We start from the raw sequence: 19,936 nt of genomic DNA on the forward strand, positions 1-19,936 counted from the left end.
CTAATATGAGTTTAGGCTGTGTCTAAAAAGTGAAATCTGGTTGAACCAGCACTCTACTGCAGAAAGCCCTCCTCTGGGGTTCATTGGTGCTCCCCTTTCTCCTGGATTTGTACAGAGAGCAGAAATGAATGTGCAGGCAAGAGGGAAAGATGGTGACATCCAGTCAGTGCACTAAGCTGAGTACATGAAAGGTCAAGATACTGGGACACCTCACTTGCACAACAGTTTGGATTATATCTCCACTTAATCTAGTCTCCCTTCATAGCCAATAGAAGAGTACCCAGAACAGCTCTTCTGATCTGATCTGGTTCAGTTCTTGGAAAACCTGCAGCAGTAAAGGTAATTTGTTCCTTGACTTTCAAAAATGATTGCTACACTGAGACAGGAGCAGATAGCAAATTATTTCATTATAAAATAAAAACAAATTAGAGGAAAAAAAAAACACCATAACTATGCAATATTTTTAACATACTTTTGACAAGTATACATGTGCATATGTACATGTCTGCTCCAAAAGTAATACCTCCTATTTCATTATTTTCACCCATGGTGTCAGAGGTGGGTGCTGGTGACATGGCAATAGAGTATATATATATATATATATATTCTGTTACATTTTGTTGCTGTGCAGTAGGTGGCAGCAGAAGAGCAGTCTGACAAAATGGTTTCTGACATGGAAATGCAGATGAAGCAAAGCTGCCTCACTGAATTCTTCCATTTGGACAAAATTGCACCCACTGACATCTATTAATGCTTGTGAATGATTACAAAGACCAAACAGTGGATGTGAACACAGTGGAGCAGCACATGATGCATTTCAGCAGTGGTGACAGTGATGTGAAAGACAAGCCATGTTTTGAGTGGCCATGCAGATTTGTTTGTTTGTTTGTTTGTTTGTTTAACAGGTGTAGCATGCAGGTTCTTGTTTATTGTGAGAAAATGCAAAGCTAATGGTGATGACTGTGTTGGAAAAGAGTGTTTTCTAGCTGAGAATTCACTCTACCAAATAGCATTATTCTACTCTTTGAATTTACTGACGTATCCATGGACATAACTAGGAGGTATTAATTTCCTAGTGATCTACCTATGTTTTTATAGATATATGCATACAAATAAATAGATTAAGCTATACAAATGTAGACACATACCATATCTTAAATAGAATATAGAGAACTGTCCAGACAAGAGCACCTTCTAGAAGAGGAAATGCTGAAGGTTCCAGCAAAGAAAAAGTCCTTTGGACAACTGTACATATGATGGTATGTTTTTGTCATTAAACATTTTCCTCATGCAGACAACATACATATATTTAAATCAAAAAACAGACATTTTAAAGTATTTTAATCATTCTAATGAGAATTTGCTTGTTTGAATTCTTTTCAAAAAATTAACCAGTCTGAAGATCCAGAGCTTTGTGCTACATAAACTGTGTCTTCTCAATTGCAGTCTCTGAATAATAGGAATGAAAACTCTACCTTAACTTCATGGAAGTACTGTTTTTCCTCACTTCTTGCTACAAATTGGCAAAGTGCTATGTCTTTTGATGGTCAGTGGTAAAAACAGAAGAAATCTTAGAAGTTACTAAACACTGCAATTGAAACATATGTAGTCAGATCAGAAGGGGAAATAAATAAATAAATAAATAAATAAATAAATAAATAAATGAATGAATAAATCCAACCCTAAAGAATTTAACCTGAGCACATTCTGGCTGGTAATCTTCAGTCCAGCCCCAACTCTCTTTTGCTATAGTAGAGCTTGGCACCTAATAATTCCCCTCTCATAACCAGCTGTATGCACCCTAGCTGGGAACCCACAAACTCACAGCAAATTCAAAAGTAAAAATGTGTTGTAAACATCCTGCACTATGACTGCTCAAGGTAGCATATGTCAGAGGAGGGACCTGCTGTGCAATGTAAGCTCTCAAGGAATGAGCTGAGACAGAATAACATTAAATCAAACAAAATGTCCAAAATCACTTATGATGTATACACTTTTTACTTATTGCTGTATATTTTCTTTCATCTCTCCATACTTTTCCCTTTTTCATTTCTGGGAAGCATTCACTTCTAAAACAATGTGTAACACCTGAGCTTTGAAGAAAAATAATTTGTGTTTCAAACGCATGTTGTGAGGATTCAGTAATTGCTGCAAAACAAATCAGTGTTCATTGATTCATAAGATACTACAAGATCTGGTACTTCTCTTTGCAGTTTTCTTGTACTGCACCTACAGTTTAGTATTTTAAGGTCTCAACACCCACACCTTTTAATTTTGCTATGAAATGTTCTGCAACTTCATTTTTCTGCTATTGCTTTGTGTTCTGCAGGCAGAGTATTGATTTAACTTACAAGCATTCCAGTTTTCTACAGCTACAGTTCTTCATTTTGCATCCTTTTTATATTAATATGTCTAAATCTCTAGAAAATTGAAATGTCACACTAGTAATACCTGTTTCTACTTAATATGTCAAAAATGTACTTTTATAACTGAGCATAAAAAAGACATTCAGATTATTGACATTTAACTGTAAAGAATATGAGACTGCCATTATTTACAAGTGGTTTATTACTTTCTTTTATGAATAGGTTTAAAGAACTTTGTTAATTATATGCTGTATGAGTGCAAAAAAGCCTCTACTTATACATTTTAAATGCCCATTTTTCTATATAATTACCTTTAAAGTAAGATGAGCATTGCTGCATTGCATTAAATTTTTACTCTGATATGCTCTCCGAATATGCTATAAATGCAAAGGTTCTTTCTTTCTTAATAGAATTTCACTTTTCTCATCTAAAGTTTCAATATTTCAGAGGACTTTTCATTTGATTATACATGCAAATCACTTGGGAGACTTAATACACTTATCTAAAAATTACTCATTCCTGTATAACGAATTTAACAGTTTCATCTACAGTGAACAAGAAATTTCAAAACTGATTCCAGTGCCTCTAAAGAATTACTCCATCTCTCTTCAGTACACTTCTACAGATCCTGACACCCAGCTCTAATGCACCCAGTGTTCTGTAAGTTCACAGACACATCAATATTTATATGAAACGCAAAAATTAAGATGCTTCTGAGAACTTTCTGCCTTCTGATTTGGAGGCTCATGTGTAATAGACATGATTCCTGTACACGACTGCCTTAAATTAAGCCAAACATCTATTACCATCAAGGGCAAAGGTGCTATACTGTTTCACTTGTCAAACATATTGTTTTAGTAAATTGTAAGAATGTGAATTATTCTTAACAATAAAATAATAAGCCCTTGTGTGGGGGGGAAAACAAACAAACAAAAATAAAAAAAAAACTTTTTTTTAAAGTTATAATTTTCCCATAAGATAAAGGTTTAGCTTCTAATCCATTTGTGAATAAGTTTACTCCATAAGAGAACATGAGAACATGCTCATTTAGAAAGCCACAGAAAGGCATACATTCTGTCAATTTGGAAAACACATCATCCTCAGACAGCAATCCAATCTCCAAGAAACCTGTCAGCCAGCACTAGAATTGTTTGATATCCTGTACATTAAAAGATTTCCTGCACTCAGCTCCTTCTCCTCTTGTGAAAAGAGGGTAGAAAGCGAATTTTTGTGTTCATCTTTTAGAGACAATTGAACACTTTTCTTGAAAATAGGTTGCATTGCACTCAGAATGGATCTGTAATCTTGTCACAGAATCATAGAATGTCTTAGGTTTGACCTTAAAGATCATCTAGTATTAAGGATGCACAGGATTCATTTTGTGTATGTTATCTGAGTTACCTCTACAAGTGTACACTGATCTGTCCTAAGCCCATATAAACAGCAGCATATATTCACAGCAGTCGCTACTTCCATTTTTCAACATTTGTTGCATAATGCTGCATGGGTGAGTCCATGGCCTTAAATTATTTTGCATATTATTAATCATGGTACTCTCTGCTGAGGTGCTCAACTCTTCCTCTTCATTCGCTGTATGGAAAATCAAACTGGTCAAAGACAGAAGTCTTCATTCTTAACATTCTAAAACCTATTTCCTGCTATGGATTTCATGTTTTCAATGTACTGAGAATATTTGGTGTGCCTCAGAGATAACTGAATAATCCTGGAAAATGTCCCCATCTGAAACAATGAGTTTTTTATAATACTGTGTACAAGAAACATATTTTTTTTCCAACACCTGCCTCAAGAAAATGATTCTAAGGAACTACTCCATGTTCATCACTATCAAACCCATCTTCTTGCAGATTGGTTACATAGCATCACTGTACAGTGAGTTTTTATTGCATGAGCATTTATGGTGTATGAAACAAAACATTGTGATGCACAAAGTCATATCCCTTGGAGAAGGGACAAGAAGGTAGAACCATCAGACTAGGCTGGGCTTACCCTTCTATTCTAATAATACATAGCACAAAACCTTTGGTCCTGTTTGTAAGACAAATGGGATATAAAGTTCAGCATTTTCCAAAAACAACATTCATCATTTTGATATGCTAAATTATATTATATTACCATTAACAACACCATGAAAAGAATCAGCTAGGCCATGACCTGTGACAGAAAATAAAAACAGCATTGAATAGAGGGTGTATTTCCTCTGAGAGAAACATTGGCAAAGACAAAAGAGATGATCCACACCCAAACCAAACACCTAGAGACATTGCCCATGTCACACTCTTTAGGAAGTTTTCTTCTCCTTTTTTAACAGGAATAAAAAAAAAGTTTAATTAAATTTCCTTCCAAAGAGCTAGGATGAGGCGGGTCTTCACTCTCTGAAGGGCTAACTTTACAGTTATGAAAGAATAGAAATTGTCTCTGGAATGAATAAAAAGTATAAATCAAAATAGTTACAATTGCAATCAATCTTCTATGTAAAAATTATTGGCCTATATTAGATTCATAGATGTAGAGCTATAACCTGAGAACGCACATGTTTTCCCATGGAAATGGCAGTAGTAATCTACTTACATGTAATTTTTTTAGTATTCTTCATTCTCTTTCTTTTCTTTTTTTTTTTTTTTAAGTTCTGATATTATTAATGAAAGTTGAAAACCTGCTAATTATAAAATATTTAGTTACAATTGTTTACTTACCATTAATCTTTTTTTGTTGTAGGTTGTGGTTGTGCTTTTGGTTTTTTTTTCTTAATAAAAAAATTACATCTTGGTGACATCTGGATTGGAATAGAGGACTACCAATGGGTGAATGAATGTCACTTGGTTGAGGGCAAAACAGATGATCCAATCATTTCTAAATGGACTACTTTCTGTTCGGAGAAAGTGCTAACAGAACTAAATAGAAATGATCAGAAAAATGAAAGAAGAGTACATATTGGATACTTTCAGCTTGTCTACAGAACACTGTACTTTTGAATTTATGGCAATTTGTGATAAGCTAGGATCCCTTTGCATTAAAAAAAGTTGAAATTATCAGTATATTCTAGAAGATGTACTTGAAATTTCAACAAATGTACTGCAGTCAGAAAGGCATATAGAACAGCTGTTGATATTAGAGGAAATGGTTCTATAAAAGGTAGAGAAATAGATACACCAGAAATGTTCAGGATAGGAAAAAAAGTTTGACAGTATATAAGCACTTAAAAAATGAAAATGACAGATTCTAGTAGGGAAGGGTAAGAATTATTGAGAGCTAAAAAAGTATTAAAAGATCAAAATAGCTGGAAACTGTAATTGAGTTTAAAGGACCAGTAATTAACAAAGCAAGTGTAAAGACTTCACAGTTAGAGATAAATAATTCAATAGATGCTTTAAATATTTTAGACATACTTCATTTTTATGTTCATTTGTGCTTTGTTTAAACCATAATATTTCTCACCTCTCTTCTTCCTTTCTGCCTATTTGTGATTAAGAGCTCAAAAGCAGTGGATGATATATTAAACTGTTTAACATATTCGTAGAGTGACTCTGAGCACTTGTGAGGACAGCCATTCTTCCTTCCACCTCTCCTCCTCAGTCTCACTCTGTATGAATTACATAGGTATCCATAGGTTTTCTGTGGCTGAATGGGGCTACATTCAGGCCACGGTAGCTGGTATTGTGTTTTAGTCTTGGTTTTCATGCAGCTAAAATGTTGGTTGGTTTGTTGTTAATTGACTGTTTTTTGTCAATATTGCCCCCCTGCTATTCATATTGTCCCTACAGACTTTCCCAATGTAGTCAGTAAGAGTGCAATGTCACATTTCCAGTTGATGAATGTGTACTGTCTCTCAAACCTAAGATTTATGTCTACAGGATATCAAAGTGCTTTATGCCTAGTTTTCTACAGAGCACTGATAAAATGTTTTCTAACTCAATCAATCAATACAAAGTATTGATTTTATTTAAACAACCAGGGGAGCAAAAGGTTAGCGGTTGTATTCAGTAATTAAGTGTAAGACTTGGGATGTTTATGCAACATTCATGAGGTCTCCTTGTGAATAAGTTTTGATACTGCCATTAATTAGAAAATCTCTGTTTTTCATAGGATTTTTAGCTGACTAATACACAGGAAAGATAAAACAGTAAGATCCCATTGCCTTTAAAAAAACAAAAAAAAATCACCTTGCAACAGTAGATCAGTGACAGGACAAGACAGAACAGAAAAGAGAACAACTCAGTTGGACAAGGTCTACAAAGTTCATCAAGTTCAGCTGTCAATTTCAGACTTCGAACCCTGTTACTACCTCTGCTGACCACCTCTGGATGCTTTCAAGCACCCTTGTAAAGGCCATCTGGTCATACTACATTTAATCCACTCCAAAATATGGTTTCTTCTTTGGCTGCTGGGGCACACTGCTAGTTCACATTAAGCCTGCTGTCATCAGTGTGCCCAGGTCCCTTTCTGCTGTGCTGCTTCCCAGCTGTATGTCTCCCGTTCTGCACCTATGTCTGGCATTACTCCATCCCAGGTACAGAATGTGGATTTATCCTTGTTGAGTTTCTATTGATGATTCTCCAATATTCCCATCTAGCTAGATTCCTTATGCAAGGATTCTCATTCCTCCAGGGACTCAGCCATAACTTCCAGCTTAGCAACATTAGCAAATTACTGAGGATGCATTCCAGTCCTACTTCCAGGTCATTGATAAAAATGTCAAACTGAACTGACCCTAGAACTGGACCTTGAGGGGCACCATTATTAACCACCTATGAGACAGATGTAGTTCCATATACTACAGCTGTTTGAGCTCTACCATCAAGCCAGTTCATCACATAGCATTACATGAACCTATTTATCTCACAGTTAGACAATTTGTTCAGAACACCAAGGACAAGTGAAGAGAGAATCTAAGAGTTAAGGCCACTAAACTTTGCCATAGAAAATGACAATCTGCATTTCCTCCAGACTCAGGAAAAAAAGAATTACACTATCTCATGTCTTTTGCATGTATGCATAGCACTTTACTACACCTTTTAATACACTAATATATATGAAATATATTTGCATTGTGCAATGGTGTTTGATGCAAAGATACAGCTTGAGTTCTGAAAGCATTACCCTCTCGCAGACCATGCTAACACTCAGCGTATGCTTCCTCTTGCTTTCACACACTGACTACTGTTCCTGAATTAATAAGTTTCCTACAAGCTTTCATGTCTTCTTGTCCAAAAGAGATTTGTTAAGCATAAAAATCTTGGAAATATGTTCACTTTCCCTACAGCTACAACACATGAATAGGAAGTTCTGATGTCTTTCATGCTTTAGTAAAGGGAGTTATTTCTGTCAGTGTTTCTAAAGCAAACGAAGCCTTTCATTAGGAAAGTTTTGTTGTTCTGTTTTCTTGTCATTTGTTTAAATTAAAACATTGGAGTCTGAATCTCATTTAGAATTATAAAGAGTCCAAATAAAGCATACTTTAATGTTAAGAAACTGCAAGATTTGAGCATCTTTCTTTGTAACTATTGCTGTGTTTCAGTAATGTATTATAATCTAAATCTCTTGAAAAACTATCCACAGTACAGTTAATGGATTTAATTGCAAATGATACTCTTCTGACCTTTCTCCATCTAGATGTAGATATTTTATCCTCTAGTAACTGCCTTTTTAAAATTCATTGAGACGTATTGTTATTAATAGACAAAAGACCATTGATGATATCCACAGATCTAAACCTTTTGATTTAATCATCATGTTCCCTTGATTAAAGAAACAGCTATTCTTTGGTCAATTATTCCTGCTATTAACACGAGTTGATTTTCTTGGACCATCACACAAGCGTTAGAGAAAAATTCTGATAAAACTGTTACTTTTGAGTGTTATTTGAAAATGTTGATTGACCCTTATTTGTGATGCAAAAACAAATCATTCAGTAAGGAACAGCTCTCTGTACTGCACACAGAGGCCTAAGAACCTCTGTTTTCCACAGGTGAGTTCAGCAAAACAACTGTGCAATCCTGTGTCTTAGAAGAGGTTAAAAGTGTGTTGGGACTGCCCTAAATGATGCCAAGTAAACAAATTCCTGAAAGTAATACATACTAGCTAAATATTATTGTGTTGTTTTTGCTAACAGCATAGTATCTGTGCCATGACTGATCGACATGAACCTGTCAAACAACAGCTTGAGCTTTATCTCAGGAAAAAGGCCTCTCCACTCAGACCAGGCACTATGAGTGTAGCAAGCCTGGGCTATACCTGTACCTCCCAACCACCTTAATACAGCAGCCTAAGGCACCTTAAAAAAAAAAAAAAAAAAAAAAAAAAAAAAAAAAAAAAAAGTTTTACCTGCACTACATATCACCTCTGCTGATTCCTCAGGACCAAAAAGCCCTGCTGCAGATTGTTTTTAATCCTGTAATGGCCTAACAGGGTCACCTGTGCAGCACAGAAGGAAGGTTGTGCTTGATCAAACCGACCAGCTCTACTTACTTCCTCAAATGCCAGAGGCCAAATTTCAATCAAAAATATATTATCTGTGAATTTTGGAGCATTTCCAAATACAATTTATGGAAGTTTTGTTCCTGTTAAAGTCAGGAACAGGAATCCAAGGGACAGCAATGAAGACAGTACTTTCTATGCAATTAGTTATGTGAAACTGAGCATACACAATCTTGGCCAAAAATTACATATGCACCCTGTTTGCTTGAGCCTATTTTCCAGTGAAATCTCTCTCAGTACAAATACGTTATTTTTGCTTTGAAACGTCGGTTAAGACTTAAAAAACTTACTCATGCACCCTTTTTGAGCTAAGTGAAATCTGATTCTAGTCTTGTCCTTCCTATTATGGGCTGACACTCTTTTTCATTTCATGTATCCTGCAAACACCTCTGAATTAAACAAAGTTAGCTGTGTGGAGTTATTTAATATATTGCATGTTTATAAACCTGAAGCTTTGTTTTTGTTGCGCTTGTTCATATATCCTGCAACAGAGCCTTCTAAAGAGAAATAATTCACTTTCAGTTATACCAAAATACGACCCCTAATTATAATTCTACATTAAGGGAGATTTATGTACATATCCAGAGTTGTGTGGGTGTGCATATGGACTTTGTCCTTGACAAAAAATTCCCGAGGTAGTTGAGCTCTTGCAAATTTCCTTTGGAGATAATCACCACTTCAGAACATAATAGTCACCAGCTAGAATATAACCTACTTTAAACAGAGATTTTGAAAGAACATACAGGCTGTTGTCCTAATAGCAAAGCACTCATTGGCTATAAAATGCAAACACTAACCTAGCTGCTTATTTGCCCCAACAGACACAGTTAGTTTATCTACTATCTATTTCCAAAAGAGGAAAGTAATCTCATCATGAGATTCAGACAATGAATCATCAAAATTAAAACTGTGAATTACTAATGAGGTCATCTAAAGTATCTCACTCCAAAGCTATATTACTTTAGTACCTACTTATCTTTGATAGATACATTTGATAATTCAGACAAAGTTTTCTTGGATTTCTTGGATAATAAAACCTGTACTGTTGTTTTTCAAATGACATTGCTATGTAGCCATTATATTCTAGCCATTAGATGTGTTTTAAACATTCAGTTTAAATCTGCCTGTATTTTATTTTTTTTCTTATGAATATGTACCCTAAAAATGCTGCCTTAAAAGGATCATCCACCTACATATGTGAAAACTGCTGCCATATCGCTATTACTGCTTGTTTAATCAAACTAGATGTATTCAGCTTCAAAATTATTCCCAGATGATTTTTACCATTGATCAAAGCATGTTGTTGTTTTTTTTTTTTTCTAGAGCTGGCTTAAAAATCTTGAAAGTTTTGTACAAAATTTTCTTTTGTAAAATTGCCACTTGTTTCCCTATGAAAAACACTTATCCAGGTTAGTAGTGACTGAAATTCATTATCATATAATGGCAGCTGGTATTATTACAGATTTCTTTCCCCTGTGGCATATGTTTTCAATACTGCTATTTATGATACAGCTTGAATGCGCTAACAGATAGTCAAAATCACGCAGCAAGCGTGCAAAGTTCTGAGCCAGACGCAAATTTAAAATAAAGAAAGCATTTCAGTGTCAGTGCCATGATTCAAATGTTCTTTTCTCAGCCAGGATGGACTCATAGCTAGCATATTTTGTTATCATGCCTTTAAAAGATGTGTTTTTCTCTCATTCCAACCCTACCAAAAATGTTTTTAGTTGAATTTTAAAGTACATATATGAATTAGGAATATGTGTTCCATAAAAATTATTCTGAGACGATTTCTTTAGGATATTTACATACATTTGAAAATCAGTCCTTATAGACAGTGCATTATTGATCCTGATCTGATTCATAGGATCACAGAATGTCTTGGCTTGGAAGGGACTCTGAATACCATCCAGTTCCAACCCACTGCCAATGGGCAGATTTGCAACCCTGTACATCAAGTTTCCCAGGGCTCCATCCAACCTGGCCTTGAACACCTCCAGGGATGGGGCATCTGCACTTTCTCTGGGCAACTTGTTCCAGTGTATCACCACCCCCTGAGTAAAGAATTTCTTCCTAATATCAAACTTCAATCTCCCCTCTTTTAGTTTAAAGCCCCTTGTCCTATCATTTATCAGACTGTGTAAAAAGTCTTCACTCTTGTTTATCAGCTCCCCTCAAGTACTGGAAGGCTGCAATGAGGTCAGCCTAGAGGCTCACTAGAGACTTCTCCAAGCTGTATGAGCCCAGTTCCCTCAGCTTTATTCTTTATCTGTCTGTTTCTTGCTTCTCATAATTTCAAAACCTGTTGGCCAATTTCAGCCAAAGATTAGAAGGAGATCAAAACCTTAAAAAGTCACAACTTTCATCAAATAGAGTTGCGAGTTAAACACAGACTCAGCTTGATATCTCACTTGGAATAGAGCATAAGTCATAGTTCAGTAGCTGTTTGCTTTTGGTTGTTTTTTTTTTTTAACATTGACCTCTCTCTTGCTGTCCATTCAGCAAGTATTCTTCTAGCACATCAGAGCAAATGTAGCTCTGAGCTACTGAGAGTATACAGTGTCTTCTGCCTAGCTGATATCTGCAGAAGTGAAAGACAGCTGAGCAGACTGGGAAAGGAAGTCTAATGGAGCTGGCATAATACTCAAGCTCAGCATAAATGGATGAATCTGCCATGATGTAGCACAGGAAAAGCTGTAATAAGATCAAATATAAATCCAAGAGGTCTTTTCATTAGCTCTGCTGGTCACAGAACAATTTGCATTACTATTTCTATTAAGACAACAGAAGCCAAAATAAAAACTCCTTGTTACAATCAGTTTTGAACACCAATAGGAACATAAAATGAGCTCAGTTACTGAAATAAAATGTGTTCTCATTTTAGAGTGTATAGACTGAAATCAGCCAGCTAAGGGATCACAGTACAGAATTTTGCAGAGGAGCCTGAAGGGGATACAGAGCTACCTGATACTGCAGTCAGCGTGATAACATCTGAGGAACTACAGCACCTCATAGCATTCAGCACAAGGCATGCACACAGAGAAAACAAGTATTTTCCACTTCTCATGTGATTTTATTTTCACTCATCTTCTTTTATATCTCCTTGTATGTCTACATAAGAGTAATTATAATGGCTGAAGAGAAAAAACTCATTCACAGCAAATGGGTAAGAAAAAGCTACCTTTAAATCATTTCCCTGTTATAGATAGTCTGGCATGGTTTTTTGTATTTATTTTTTTGGTGGCATAAGGATAAGATGACTGTGTGATGGACCTCACAGTGGTCCCAGTAGTATTCTGTCAACTTGCTGTCAATTTTCACTCCTTCTCATGACACCATTGTCAAGCTCATAAAACCAGATGCTATGTTATTGATGCAGTGAGATCAAGTTACACTGATATTGCAGAGGTAGGTTTGTGAGTAATGAGAAAATATTGGGCTGCTGGGCTCCTGGACTGGTACTATCTTTTTTCTCTCTGTTTTGGGGTCAGCAATAACACGGTAGAAGCCTATACCAGCAAGACTTCATTCCTAACCCAAACAGTTGGAGAAATCAACTACAGACAGCTATCCTACTCTACCCACAGTTTCAACATACATTGTAAATGGGAAAAGAATGTCCTTCTCCCATACCTGAAGGCCCAGGCAGCCCTTCCTCCCCTCAGTCACAGGATAACAGTGAGGGTAACATGGCTGGTCTGAGACACAACCATCCTCCTATCTGCTAGAAAAGAGAGATTTTATTCATTTTGTGTCATTTCACTGTTATGTGGAAAGAGAAAAAAAAAATGGCAGATTATTTCAACTAGTATTGAAAAATCACCTCTGTAAGACTTTATTCAAAGTCCTTCCTTTAAAAACTTCCTAGGAATACAAATGTTCCACACACAACAGAAAAGAGCTATAGCTTGGTCGTAACGGGAAACGCAGCAGAGAACTGTTTGCGAGAAAGCAAAAGATCTCTTTTTTCCTCCTTTCATGACCCACTCCTTTTGTGCTGTGGTGGCTCTTAATGAAAAATGTGCACTCAAAAGATATATATGAGCTTTTCACAATCTAGCATGAGCAAAGAAGCAGCTATTCATAGAGGCAAATGCCCGGCAGCTTATTTGAAATACTGTTCCTGCTGATAGCAGAACAATATTCAGAACAGGGAGTTTGTGTTTTGTACAAAGCATTTTTTATAGTTACTACGTGATATGGTAAGAAGAGGTACAAAGAAAGGCAATGAGAGGAAGGCAAGGACAGCACTGATGTAGCTTCATCAGAATAGCTGTAATTACAAAAGTTTTCAGTACTGTATATGTGGATGCACAGTTCCCTGTTGAATACTTGAAATAAACCACCTGCACCCCTAGACATGCTGACAGCAGTGTGGTGCAGGCAGAATGGTGTGGGGACCCAGCACCAATGCTGCTACTGTGATACTCCCTTGATCATCACAAATACTTCTTCTGCTCTTACTCACCTTGTTCCAGTTCTGTAAGGGGAATCAAATCACCCAAAATCATATTCAAAACTGGGTCCACAGCAAAGAAATTAGATCTCAACAGTGGCTTTCTTGATTCCAGAAAACTCAAAGTTAGGTGGCTGCTTCACTGTTCTCAGGATCAACGCAGTTCTCATATTCATATTCATACTCATATTCAGGTTTAAAGATGTCACAAAATCTTTCCAGAGGACACGTTTTTTTCCTTTTTTTCTTTTTTCTTTTTTTTTTTTTTAATATTTTTCAAAGAATCACAGAATATCTTGAGTTAGAAGGGAACCATAGGGACCATCAAGTCCAACTCACAAAAGAAACATAATTAAGAAAGCATAATTGGACTTTGTTTTTTTCAAGTAGATATCGAGGAAAAACAAGCTGAAGTATTTTTCCAAGTTCTCTGGAGCAACAGAGCTAGAGGAGACCACGCTATGACATTCCCATATTACTTTGGTGCCCATACATCTCTAAAAATGGGGCAATTAAAATGTTTCTTTTCATGCTGAAAGAAGCATTTGTAATACATAGTGGAAAGCATTCCACTGAAGTGAATTTGCTTCTTTTCTGTATGTTAAGAAAGGATCACGATGTTCTTGTCACCAAGTACCTTAGATTGTCTTAGCAGCTATCAGGAGCCTTTGCTGTAGTCGATTCCTGCGGTTTTGTATGTGGCAAATCATGCACTAAGCAAACAATACGTCAACTAAGTAATGCACTCTGAAATAATTTCTTCAAAATAAATTTAAGTTCTTTTTTTTTCTTTTTCTTTTTTTTTTTTTTTTTTTGTCTGTCCATGCACTAAGAGTCTTATACGCTGCTTCCACTACTGTAGCTACTTATGCCATGAAATACCACTGAAATCAATAGGACTATTTATGGACTCATTTGCTATTCAGAGGGCTTGATTCTCTGATTATTTATTCTGGTTTTTTTTTCACTAGTGTTACTCTGCTTACTTGAACAGTTACTTCTATTTTAGCTGACGCAAAGAGACTACAGTGAAAGGTGAAAGAGTCTGGCACTAAATTGCTTTGTAAATAGTTGCTTCAAAAATAAGAAAAATATGTATTTGGAGAAATGCAGATTGCAGTTTAACAAAAAAGCTCAATCTGGATTTTGCAAGTTCAGAGGGATATTCCAAACAAAAATTAATACTCAAAGGTAGCATTATTTTCGAAGCTTGAGCACCACTCCATGCTTGACAAATAGCATCTGTCTAGAATTAAATCTTGCCTCACTGATGTCATTAAGAGACCTTAAAGAGAGATCAGGTTTCATCCTGGGGAAACAGGCTTACAAAGGCTTTTGTTAACAAATTTCTTCTTTTCGTAATGTGGAAGTGCCTGATCCATGAGCGTACTTCAATAATATAAGCCCAAAGCCTACTCCCAGACATGGGTGAGAGCCAAGCCACACGTTAGACAGATAATTTTGAAAGCAGCAGCCCCCTATTTTACTGTGGTCCCCTGCCCTAACACAGGCATCCCAACTGCCTGTTATGTACAAAGTGGATCTCCGTGCAGAGACATGCTGCACAAACTACTCTCTCGACATTTCCAAGGCAGGAAGGGAGCAGAAGGTGATACAACAGCCCCTGTATGAACCATGCAAAAAACAGAAAGGGCTTCTAGGAGGCACCGGCCCCATTGTGCCTGCTTTGTTCAGGCTCTGTGTAAGTGTGTGCATACTTTCAGATTTATGCACATGTGAAGATCGACTGTCCTAGGCACACATGGTGGGTGGCATGCTGTGGCAGGAAGAATGGTCTCTGCAGTCATAATTGGTGAGCTTCTGATGAGCTGACTGAGCACAGTACACATCATGTAGCACTTTTCACATTGCCAAGTTAACAGCTATCACCAGAGGTAGAATTTAAGCTGCTGGAATAAACAAAGTCAAGGGGAAGTGTCTTGCTGAAATGTCACCTCCCACAGAGCTTGTGGAAAGCCATTACTATTGTAAAGATGCATATATGGGATTTCAAAATGTATATTATGCCTGAAATGGTACACTTCAAGAATGCAAAACATACAGGAAGGGCAGACAATTATATTTTCCAGAGTTTAAACAAGATTGCCACTTTTTATGTGTTGGAAACTTCCCAGTAGCTTTCAGATGGTTTATTATTATAAAAAGTAATCTGTCTACCTCAACTAAAATAATTTGCTTGAGGAAAAAAGAAAAACAGAAAGAAAAAAAAATAGAGCGAGACAGACAGAGAGAGAGAAAGAAAGAAAAGAAGTAATTTGTCATTATAAACTTTATGGAGGTTTAACTTGTCTGCTTCACTTTGTCTAGAAGATAAGTCTGTAATCTCAGGCAGCTAACAGGAGAATTAGCTGGCTTACAAATGGGAAGCACTTTATGTAAGTGCCAAGCAGTGTTGTTGGAGCTTCTCCTTGCACCCCATGCCAAATGAGCCCCAGAACTGTGTCTCAAAAGAACACGTGTCTCTAAAAAACAAGCATCTGCCTTCTTTGTCCTGTACTGGACCATCTTTCTTGAGAGAGACTCCAGCCAACCCAGCTGCTCAATGGGCTTGGGAAAAGTGAAGGGCAGAGCCAGGAACCCAGTAGTCTGTGCAGCACCAATGTGGGGGTGCCCAGTGCTCAAGTGTTTGGCATCAGGCTTGAAATCCCTGACACACACAAAAGAACTGAACTTTTTTTAATTCACCTCTCAGCTGCCCTTCCCTGCCCCCACCATCAAGGAAAGGAGTTGACATCCAGCAACTGGGTCAAAGGAGGCAGGAGAGCCAAGGGCCCAGGAGCAGTGGCAGCGCCTATGAGAGCCCCTCTACGATTCCTACCCAAATGTTGCTCCCCATCCCCAAACAGAATGCTGTAAGTAGTGTGTTTCAAAGGTCCAGATAGGCAAATGATTGTTTTGCTCCTTGCCCATCTGGTGGGCTGGGAGCAACCTGCTTGGGCCGTCTTGTTGGCTTGAGTTAATGTCAGGTGGGAGAAACACACACAGGAAAATTAGACAGGAGAAGGATAGCCTTTTTGCTAAAAATGTATTTTTATTACTTTAATTTATTTGTGCTTATTTTTCCCACGTTGATTCTCCAGTTGTAAGGAAATAGACCAAGTGTGAAATAAATGCTTCGACAAAGCAAATAACAGTTATTACTTCCACCCGTCCATAAATACGCTATAAAAATAATAATTGATCACATTACTTTTCATTTCCCTGCTTCCATTTTCTGAAGGACACCGCACACCAAAAGCCGCTGGCGGCAATGGGGAAGGGCCGTGTGCTGGGGGGGCGAGGGGAAAGTGGGGAGGGTCGGGACACGCTCGGAGCTCCACGGGGGCGAGGATGACAGCGCCCCACAGCCGTCAGACCGCAGTGACCCAGAGTGCTGCATTCAGGCACCGCCGGGGGGTGTGAGGTGGAGAAGCCCGTGCAGGGCCGCAGGGGCGGAGCGGGGCAGTCGGGTGTGCCCTTCCCGGGTCCAGAAGACATATAGGGCTCCAAACAGAACAGAGCAGGAGCCCCTGGTTTCTTGCTAAGGGAATCTATGCTTCCCCTGACCAGAGCAGGGCGCCTGTGCCACAGCGTGCTTCTCAGTCTTGTCGGCACTTGGGGCATTGCCCCACAACAAACAGCCCTGAGAGCTATGAAGCTTGAGCACGTTTGATAGGGTTTGATATATTCAAATACAGCTGCTTCGGCTTTGTCTTCGGTGCAGTCATAGTTATTTCCCCGAGCTCAGCAGACAGCCGGAGTGAAGCATGACAATTAGTTTTGTAAATAACAAATGAAAGGGTTCGCTGGGGTGTCAGTTTGTGCTCTGTATTCGTTCTCCTCCCTGTTTGATTTCACTCGCAATCCAAATAAACTTCCTCGGCGAATGTCTCAAACGAGAATGTGAGCGAGAGGGGACGAGGGGAGCTCATAATTGCAGACTCCCTTCGGAGATGGAACTGAGGAGTTGTCGGCTTTGAGGAAGAGAAGTACAGGTCAGCCCTGCTACGGTCAAGGAACTGCCGCTGCCGCTGCGGAGCTGCTGATTGCTCCGCGAGGAGAAGCGAACAGTACTGGAGAAGGTCGGGGCCGCCGTAGCTTCGCGGAGCCGTCGGGACGGAGCCGTTCGGCCCCGACTCGTTTGGGCAACCTCCAAGGTGTGCGTCCGCAGGGGGGATATGATATGGTCAGTTGCGGGGACTAGAAAGGATCTTCTGGGGAATTAAAAGAGCTTTAAGCATAGATAGTAAAGATCACTAAGAAACTCGTTTCTGTCGTTTGTTGTTGGGTTCGAGTGTCCTTTGATCAGAGATGTGGGCAGGTTCGCACCCAGCGTCCTCATGCATGAAAAACGGATCACTTCGGGCCCCAGGACCCTCTCTCCTCTTCCTCTCAGGGCAGCACCCCTACAGGCCGGGCCTCTCCTGCTTCTGCCTTGTTAGAAAAACGTTCTTCCATTTGAGCACATTCACCGGTCCCCTCCATTTTCTGAGGAAATAAATAAATAAATAAATATGATAATAAATCTCGTTGCTTAACAGAGGGGTTGAAATACATCTGCAAAAGATCTACAGCTCTTCAGAACTGTCCCCACCTGCAGAAAGCCAAGGCACTTCCCACCGTCGGGCCGGGTTCTCCTGATGCTCCTGCGCTGTGCTGTGCCCTGGCGCCGGGCTGGGCCGGGGCTCACCTGTGTGCAAGCACCTAGAGTTCCTTGCAGGCAGTGTGCCGGCTGGGCTGAGCCAAGCGCAGTGAAATTATTTTCCTTGGGCCTTTTCCAGCGTCTGCACTATCTGCAGCTCCCATACAGTACCTATGCAGGAGGCCAGGCCGCCGGCATCAACTTTCCTCGGGTGGACTGGAAAAGGTAGCAGGGGGAGCCCCTCGGGTGCGAGGACAGCCCCAGGCGCAGGTAGAGCCTTGCTCCCCTTCCTGAGCCCGGCTGCCGGGGCAGCGGGCTCGGGTTGCGCTGCCGGCTGGCGGCCGCTAGATGTCACCAGCACCGTTCGCATCGCTCTCCGCTCCGCCAGCCAGCGGGCGGTCGCGCTCCGAGACCGGACCGGCCCAACCCGGGGTGGGGGGCGCGGGGATCCCTTCACCGGGGTGCGAAGGAGCAGTCCCGGGGGCCCAGGGGCGATGAGACTTTCTGAGGCCCCTACCGGACCTTCCTCAGTTCGTGACGGTGGGACAAGGGTAGAAGGTTGTTAATTACGCCGAAAAAATCAAGGGAGGTATCGAGCTGGGAGCATAATACCGCATACCCGCGGGTATTTGCGGTGCTGGGCTGCAGCCGGCTTCAGATAGCACCCCGGGACAGGACGGCTGCCGTGCAGCGAGGGGCCCCAGTCTCCCCCTCCCGTGGCTTCGGGACCGCCCGCGACAGAGGCGACGCAAGAAATCCGCGGCTGGCCCTGGGAAAGGCTCCAGAGATGAACATTTCTGTTGTGTGAAGTACCCGCATTAACAGCCCGAACACGTAGGGGGAAGGCTGACATCTGCGGTTTGGTGCGAGGCACCCTAGAAACGGCAGAGCCTGGCCCGAGGGGAGGGACAGCGGGGCCCCTCTGCTCTGCGGGAGCGGCCGGCCGAGGAGCGGGGGGGGAGGTGAGAAGCTCTACTCCTGGCATTAAGCGAGGTTTAAAAGTGAGGATGTGGCACAGACCCTCGATTTGGGACATTCGCTGTCAGTGCCCCGAGGCGAGAAGATTGAAGGAGACCTCGGGCATAAACTCTGAGTCTGATTCCAGAAGGAGCATGAGAAACAATAATAAAGTTTCCTGGCTTTTGTCCTAGGTTTTCCAAGTAACATGTTACATCGAGGGTGCTCCGTGGGTAGTTTTTTCTCAACAATTATGTCACCGAACCGCTGCTTTTGGTGCTGCGCTCCATAGATTAATTCACACCTGAAATGCTCCGAGCCTGTCCGGATTTGTGGCCTGGGTTAAAGAGAAGGCAGAGGAGCGCTGCGGGAACCGCGGGCGGGGGACACTCGGGGCCGATATCAACGGGGCGCTGCGGCGGCACGGAGCGGGGAGGGGGTGGGGTCCGGCTCCGAGCAGAGACACACACCCAAAGGGGCACCTGGAAATTGGTTGATAGTGAGAGGTAAAGAGTAAATAAAGGAATAAAGAAATTGAAGAAATACTCGTTCGGGATTGAAACAAATCCGGGAGAAAAAAAAAAAAAGAGAGAGAGAGAGAGAGAGAGAAAAAAATGCAGATAGATGAGTCTGGAAAGTTTCCTCTTTTTTCTCTTATTTTCTACGGTTTGATTGGGGTGCTGGATTCGCATCACGGAGGATATACGCTGTCTCCACGGGTCTACAGTTATCTGACCGAAATATTAAGGGGCAATCTTTCTACTTCGATGAGGTTCTATCAAAGGCTCAGAAATGAACAACAGCCGATCTGCACCTTTAGGGACTACGCTATGGGGCAAAGGATGTTCTACACGAACAGAGGAGAGCGTGGCTAGGGTATTCTATAGGCGTTATCCAAAGGGAAATACGTGAAAGTGAAAATAAAGAAATGTTGTGTCTTATTCCACGACATAATTGTTGCACAAAATGCCTTCAATCAAGTGATTTTGTTTTCGGGGTTCTTTTGCAGGCGTCTTCCAC

The 19,936-nt window shown here is 40.0% G+C and overlaps 1 long non-coding RNA gene across 1 annotated transcript; it reads right to left on the reverse strand.

Moving 5' to 3' along the window:
* Window positions 1-16,349: 16,349 nt before the first annotated feature.
* Window positions 16,350-18,752, reverse strand: LOC146760750 (uncharacterized). The gene is made up of 2 exons (XR_014947212.1): window positions 17,912-18,752; window positions 16,350-17,805 (listed from the first exon to the last, which is right to left on the reverse strand). It is a non-coding gene; the product is annotated as an uncharacterized LOC146760750 (long non-coding RNA).
* Window positions 18,753-19,936: the final 1,184 nt, after the last annotated feature.

The sequence above is a fragment of the Coturnix japonica genome, chromosome 5, assembly GCF_054131305.1.
Source record: "Coturnix japonica strain WE chromosome 5, WE-NBRP24, whole genome shotgun sequence".
Taxonomy (NCBI): Eukaryota; Metazoa; Chordata; class Aves; order Galliformes; family Phasianidae; genus Coturnix; species Coturnix japonica.